The sequence below is a fragment of the Chrysochloris asiatica genome, unplaced genomic scaffold, assembly GCF_000296735.1.
Source record: "Chrysochloris asiatica unplaced genomic scaffold, ChrAsi1.0 scaffold00249, whole genome shotgun sequence".
Taxonomy (NCBI): Eukaryota; Metazoa; Chordata; class Mammalia; order Afrosoricida; family Chrysochloridae; genus Chrysochloris; species Chrysochloris asiatica.
In genome coordinates this window covers 2,910,293-2,917,912 of record NW_006408767.1, presented here as the reverse complement: position 1 = coordinate 2,917,912, position 7,620 = coordinate 2,910,293, and the positions used below count along the sequence as shown (strand labels likewise).

The window sequence follows — 7,620 nt, the reverse complement described above, 5'->3', positions numbered from 1 at the left end:
TAGCGTAGTGGTTACGAATCGGGCTGCGAACCTTAAGGTCAGCGGTTCGAAACTATCAGCCGCTCCACGGGAGAAAGATGAGGCTTTCTACTCCGGTAAGGATTTACACCCTCGGAAACCCTGTACAGGGTTGCTATGGTTCGGAACCGACTCGACGGCACTTAACAACAACAACAACAGTCTAGATAAAGGAGTCCTGGTGTGGCTCTGTAGGATCAGCACTGGATTGCTAAACACAAGGCTGGTGGTTCAAACCCAGCAACCACTGCTTGGAAACCCTACACAGGGTTGCTATGAGTCAGACCTGACTTGACGGCACTAAACAATAACAACAGCAACAACATTCTAGATAAGGAATCCTGGTGTGGCACTGTAGGATAAGCACTGGACTGTTAATCCCAAGACTGGTGGTTCAAATCAACCAGTCACTCCCTGGAAACCCTATATGGGGTCTCTATGAGTAGGAACTGACTTGAAGGCACCTTAACAATAATAACAAGAAGTCTATCCTTACATTGAAATTGTTGTTTTTAAGTGCCAGTGGGTTCCATCACACAACAGTGGGCATGTAGTAGTTCCTCACTGTTGGTTTTAAAAAGTTTCTCAAAAAATGTTGATAGTGGCTCTAGCTCCCTTCCCATGTTGGTGGTTTCCAGTGAGCACAGCCTCAGCTCTTGCCCCACACCATGTACAGTTGACGTGGATTCTGGATGCCACAGGAGGCCCAAAGTGACTGTTGGGTTTCTGCTTCCTCTCCCACCTTTCCATCACTGTGTCCATAGATTTGCAGGCAGTGCTGCTGTATGAAGCCTACTCTGTCAAGCTGAAAAACCTGCTGCAGTGGTAGGCTAAGGAGTTCAAAGACCCTCTGATGCAGGATCCCCCATTGTGGTCTAAGCCTATGCTATCTGTGGGCTGAGTTTCGGTTTCAGCTGCCTTTCTTTTCCTTTGCAACATGTGCCCTCTTTTTAAAAGGAAGCTACAGATGGATTCGCACCCAGACAATCATCTCCTCAGTCCACACAATGGCTGCTTTAATTCGATTCTCTCTGTGCCGTTATTTGAGGAGGTCTCCCCAAAGCCAGTTTCAAAGGACAAGGACCTAAGACTTTCCACAGTTGACTAACCTTGATATCTGTCTATGACCTCGATTTTCTCATCCCTCTCATGCTTCTCCTTTTCATGTTTTGGAGTCCCCACTACAAGTCCGAGAAGAAAAAGAAGAAAATAAGAGGGTAACCACCACTGACTGGCCTAGGGGGAAAGATGCCCATAGGGCATATTCCTATTAAACCCAATAAGTGGGAAACTGCTCAGAGTCCATGTCTTCAGCAGCCTTCCAAACACACCAGCCACAATGCAAAGAGCACGATGCAGGCAGGAGGCAAGTCAGACTTCACCTTCCGAGGACACTGGGGTGAACAGCCTGGTTGGCCAGACAGAAGTGTGTAGGTTGTAGGGAAGTCATGCCAAATACCTCATATATGCCCAAGTTTCATTTCAGGATTACTTAGAGCAGATCCAGGCCAGAGACAGGATGAACTTCTAAGAAACAAGGCCTACTTAGCATGTTTGTGAGGCATCTGACCCCCAGTATATACGTGACTAAACTGATGATTCATGAATCTTTATAGTATATCACTTATTAGCAAAACTAATAGTGGAATGTTTCAGGACATTTTAAAGTTTGAAATGATACCTTTTTACTACTTAACTCTCTGGTGTGGTGCTGTAGGATAAGCACTGGAATGGTAACCACAAGGTCAACAGTTCAACCCCACCAGTCATTCTCAGAAACCCTATACAGGGTGTCAGTGAGTTTGAATCAAGTTGATGGCACATGCCAACTACCATAACAAATACTCCTTCCAAGGAGCCCTGGTGGTATAGGGCTTAGGGTGCTAACGAACAGTCAGTGTTTCAAACCCACCAGCCACTTCAAGGGAGAAAGACAAAACTCTCTGCTCCTATAGAGACTTGCAGCCCCGAAAATCCTATGGTGCCCTTCTCAGTCATTACGGCTCATTAATGTCTTTATGAATCGGCTGGACTTGATGGCAGTGGGAGTGGGTAGTACTCATTCCAAAACTCTATTTTGTGTTATTTCTCCTCCTTTCTCGCTCCATAAAAAGGACTAAAACATTCTGTAAAGCGTGACTTTCTTCCAGAAATGGGTTAATCTAGAGGGTATTTAGTTTCTGGCTTATGCGGCCAACTCATTTTTCAAGTCGTATTGTTCATCTTTCCAATGCTTTTTCCTTTATTTCAGAGACCACAAAGCCAATTAGTCCCTTTCCTCTGAAGTATGTTATCTCTTACCTGACCTGAAAGTGTACTTCTTGATGGTTCATTTTCTCCATCCTAGAACAGTCGGATCACTCCTTCCATCTTGTTCTCAGACGTGTGGGAGAGGGGCAGCTGGGCACAACATGTCCAGGGTACTTGCTGTTCCATTAGCTTTCCCTTAAATTTGTCCTCAAGGCCAACCTCCCTCACCCAAAATAGACTGGTACACATATGGAATTGAATAAGTATGGTGAAAGAATACAACTGTCACACACCTTTCTGAATTTTAAACCATTCAGTGTTCCCATGTTCTGTTCAAACAACTGCCTCTTGGTCCAGGTACAGATTCCTCATGAGCACAAGTATTCCGGAATACGCATACTTCGCAATGTTGTCTATAATTTGTCATGATCCACATGATCGAAAGCATTTGCGTAGTCAATAAAGCACAGGTAAATATCTTTCTGATATTTTCTGCTTTCAGCCAAGATCCATCAGACATCAGCAATGATATCCCTCACTCCACTTCCTCTTCTGAATCTGGCTTGAACCTCTGAAAGTTCTCAATGTATGCTTGTAGCCATTTCTGTTTTCCTTTTAGTAAAACTTTACTCACATGGGATATCAGACATATTGTCCGATGATTTCCGCATTCTGTTGGGTCACCTCTCTTTGGGATGGGCACAAATATGGATCTCTTCCAATTAGTCAGCAGATAGTTGTCTTCCAAATTTGTTTCAACAGAATATTGAATGGTTTAAAATTAAGAAAGGTGTGCGACAAGGTTGTATTCTTTCACCATACTTATTCAACCTGTATGCTGAGCATATAATCTGAGAAGCTGGGTTACATGAAGAAAAATAGGGCATCAGGATTGGAGGAAGACTCATTAACAACCTGCAATACACAGATGATACAACCTTGCTTGCTGAAAGTGAAGAGGATTTAAAACATTTACTGATGAAGATCAAAGAGCACAGCCTTAGGTATGGATTACATCTCAATGTAAAGAAAACAAAATCCTCACCACTGAACCAATAAACAATATTCTTATCAATGGAGAAAAGATTGAAGTGGTCAAGGACTTCATTCTCTGATCAACCATCAACACTCACAGAAGCAGCAGTCAAGAAATCAAATGACATATTGCATTAGGCAAATGTGCTACACAAGACCTTTTTAAAGTGTTGAAGAGCAGAGATGTCAGCTTGGGGACTAAGGTGTGCCTGACCCAAGCCATGGTATTTTCAGTAACCTCATATGCATGCGAAAGCTGGACACTGAATTAGGAAGACTGTAGAAGAATTGATGCTTTTGCGTTATAGTGTTGGAGAATATTGAAAGTGCCATGGGATGCCAAAAGAACCAATAGATCTGTGTTGGAAGAAGTGTAGCCAGAGTGCTCCTTGGAGGCCTGGATGGCCAAACTTCGTGTCTCATACTTCGGACATATTGTCGGGAAGGACCAGTCGCTGGAGAAGGATATCAAGTTTGGTAAGGTAGAGAGAGGTTCAGCGAACAAGAGGAAGACCCCCAGTGAGATGGACTGGCCAAGTGGCAGCATCAATGGACTCAAGCATGGCAACAATAGTGAGGTTGGCCCAGGATCAGGCAGTGTTTCGTTCTGCTGTGTATAAGGTCGCTATGTGTCGGTACCGACTCGATGGCACCTAACAGCAACAACAACATCAACAAACACGTGGAAAACGTTTGCCTCTATATTTGCCTGATTTTCTCTCTTAGGCCATACCTGGTCTGATTATTGGTAATATCATCTGACTTGTGTCTTTTTATGATGATGAAAAAATATATAACAAAACATTTGCCATCTCAACAATTTCTACATATACAATTAAAACAAGATGGATTGATACAGCAGCTGCAACAATGGGCTCAAACAGCAACAATTGTGAGGATGGCGCAAGACTGGGCAGTGTTTCACTGTTCTACTGTGCTGGAACCAACTCGACGGCACCTGTGGTTATGGGATTATTCTAGGTTCAACGTTTTGAGCAACTGCCCAACTGTTTTTCATGGTGCCTGTGCTACTGTAGTTTTAAATGGAATTTCCCTGAAGATAATATTTTTTCATGTGGTTATTGGTGATTCTTCTTTAGTGACGTGACTGTTCAAATCTTTTGCTCACTGTTTGTTTGCATTTTTTTGTTGTTGTTGCTCAACTGTGTTGTATGAGTAGGGCAGCAGACAAACTTTCAGATGGCCCCAACTGATTCCCACCTGCTGCTAGTCGTATCTTTTGGTAAGCATGGCATCTAGTGCCCCTGCTTCTTGATTTTGTAGTTCCCTGATTTGGTACAATATTTTCACTTATGTGTTTAGTGTATTATCCATATAGGATAATTCTTATCTAAGTGTGTCCTTTTCTTTTATTTATTCTTTGATTTTAAAAAGATTCTGATACTTACACTCTGAATAATACTATACATGTTGTATATATAATGAGGGATTCCTGGCATGGCGCTGTAGGATTAGCACTAGACTGTAAAACACAAGTTCGGCAGTTCAAACCCATCAGCTGCATCTTGGAAAAGCTATGTTGTTGTTGTTAAGTGTCGTTGAAATCAGTTCCAACCTATAACGACCCTGTTATAGCATTTCCAAGGAGTGGCTGGTAAGCTTGAACTTCCGATCTTGTGGTTCAAACTGACTTTGCAGTCCAGCGCACTAACCCACAGCACCACATACAGGGTCACTATTAGTTGGACCGACTCAATGGCAGTTAACAGCATACATAATGTATGCTTTACCATTGTAAGAAGACAAAATATGATACAAGGTAGAATAAAATGAGAAGTTGAAAAGAAAGTCGTTTAGTTATCCTGGAGACTGCACAGGAATTGCTGCTTTAGGCACAACATAATTGGACCAAACCAAATGCCACTGAGTCAATTCTGACTCATAGACTAAAATTGTTAAGTGCCACGGAGTTTGTCCCAACTCACAGTGACCTTGTATGGGTTTCTGAGAAGTGGCTGGTGGGTTTGAACTGATGACCTTGTGGATAGCAGTTCAGTGCTTATCCTACAGTGCCACACTGGGACTCCTAGGTTCAAATGTTGTTGTCAAAGGCTGTCGAGTCATTTCCGACTCATAATTACCCTGTATAGGGTTTCTGAGAAGTGGCTGGTGAGTTAGAACTGTAAACCTAATGGTTCAAATTGACTTTGTGGTCCACTGCTTATCCTCCAGTACCACAACAGGACTCCATACATACATACCCCGTGTTAGTGAGGTACATGCTCACTATATAGTGCAGTAGTAATGGAAATGGCTGGTTGCCTACTTGGCATCCATTCCTTTTCCTCTACCTTCCTTCTTAAAATCACCCTGATTTTGATGTTGTATACACTCTATGCCTTACATGATTCATGATGGTTGCAGTCTCTCCCATGTTATCTAGCACTAAAAGGAAGGACTTATAGTTTAGGGAAAGCTAGCTGTACGTACGTGTGCATTCCAATGATCTCATCCCAGGCCCTGATTCTTGCCACAAACCAGCAGGTAGCCTGTTGTTGTTGTTGTTATGTGCCATGGAGTCGGTTCCAACTCATAGCGACCCTGTACAGGGTTTCTGAGGCTGTAAATCTTTACATGAGCAGAAAGCCTCATCTTTATCCCATGGAACAGCTGGTAGTTTCGAACTGCTGACCATGAGATCAGCAGCCCGATTTGTAACCACTACGCTTCCAGAGCCTGAGTACTACTGAAATCAGCCTTCAGATGAAGCCAGTGTTGGTGGGAGAAAGACCTTGGGTCCTTGATGACATCATTGAGCAGTACTGTATCTCACCCTGGGTCCTAACCTTCCTCTGTCCTGTAGATATCAGATCAAAGATGGCCTAATCCTTTTAAGTCAGTTTGAGTTGCAGTTTTCTTTTACTTTGCAGCCAAATACATCCTTGATGATGTGGTATTACATCAGATATAGATCTGTCCTTAGGGTGTACTCTAATAAGTGAAGATTATATTTTGTGGTGCAGTGAATTCTTTAATGTGTTTTATAGGCATGATCTTTGTTACTATAACCAAGCAAGTTTTTTTTGTTTTTGTTTTCCTGATGGGTCTGGGTAAGAGAAGGTAGTAGAAGATGCTGATAGGATGAGACTATTCAGTTCATGAATGATTGTTCATGGTACTAATTATGCTTGTAAAAACTTGGAACTCTAACATGGGTATAAAATGAGCATCTCAGAAGCAGGAAGGGGAACCTCACTACCATCAAAGAACAGCCAGAAGTGCAGTGTGTCCTTTGAAACCCAAGATCCCTGTGCATCGAACCTTCTCAATCGACCCAGGGACAGAAAGCTATGGCACCTGAAGAGCGGCGAAGGAGCAGCAGCAGCAAAACCAAGAACCAGAGCACTGGGCTTCCCAGTCCATGAAGCAAGCAAAGCCGAGTGCCTTTCGGCAGGAAGCTTAGTTTTGGAGTTGGGTGCCTCCAAGCACTTAATTGGGAAGCTACATTGGCAGACCCATAGAGCTAGAACTTAATGTCTTCAGGATGAGACGTATAGTGGAATGGAGTGTCCTTTGGGTATTCAATAGCAGTACTGAAAGGGCTTTGTAACATTCCAGATCAAGCAGAGGTCAGGTCAAGGGGCCAAGGGCTAGAGAGAGAACGACCTGCAGGTATGGCTAGGAAAAGGTTGTTTTGACTGGAAAAACTGTGCCCTGAGCATTTTCTGATCCTGCATTGTAGCCTGTTAATTTCTTAATGTTGTTGCTAAGTGCCATGTAGACTAGTCAGTTCCAACTCCTAACAACCCCGTATAGGGTTCCCAAGGAAAAGCTGGTAGGTTTGAATTGCCAACCTTGTGGTTAGCAGTCTAGTGCTTATCCGACAGAGCTCCACCAGGAATCCAACTTCCCTAATGTGGTTGTTGTTAAGTGCCCCATAAATTGTGAGCATTGTTTCTGTCTGAGTTGTATTTGACCACTGCAATGAATTATTTAACCCAGCTAAGTACAGAGTGCTAAGGGATGGATAGGTGATGCCTTTTATATATGTTGTTGTTAAATACCGTGGAGTCAGTTCCGACTCATGGTGACCCTGTACCGGGTTTCTGAGGCTGTAAATCTTTATGGGAGCAGAAAGCCTCATCTTTCTCCCGTGAAACACCTGGCAGTTTCAAACTGCCGACCTTGAGGTTAGCAGACCGATTTGTAACTACTACACTACCAGAGCTCCCTTTTTTTTTTTAAAAAAAAAAAAAAAAAGGTTTTTTATTGTGGATTGAGTGAAAACTTACAGGGCAGATCATCAGTTTTACATTCAACAAATCATATACCTTGTTTCATTACAATGATTATAAT

General features: G+C 42.9%; 1 protein-coding gene and 1 pseudogene across 1 annotated transcript in view; one reads left to right on the top strand and one right to left on the bottom strand.

Moving 5' to 3' along the window:
* PRKAG2 (protein kinase, AMP-activated, gamma 2 non-catalytic subunit) overlaps positions 1-7,620 on the bottom strand; it is a 474,947-nt gene that overhangs the window by 144,756 nt on the left and 322,571 nt on the right. The window lies entirely within an intron of this gene.
* LOC102837539 lies at positions 737-1,239 on the top strand (annotated as a pseudogene).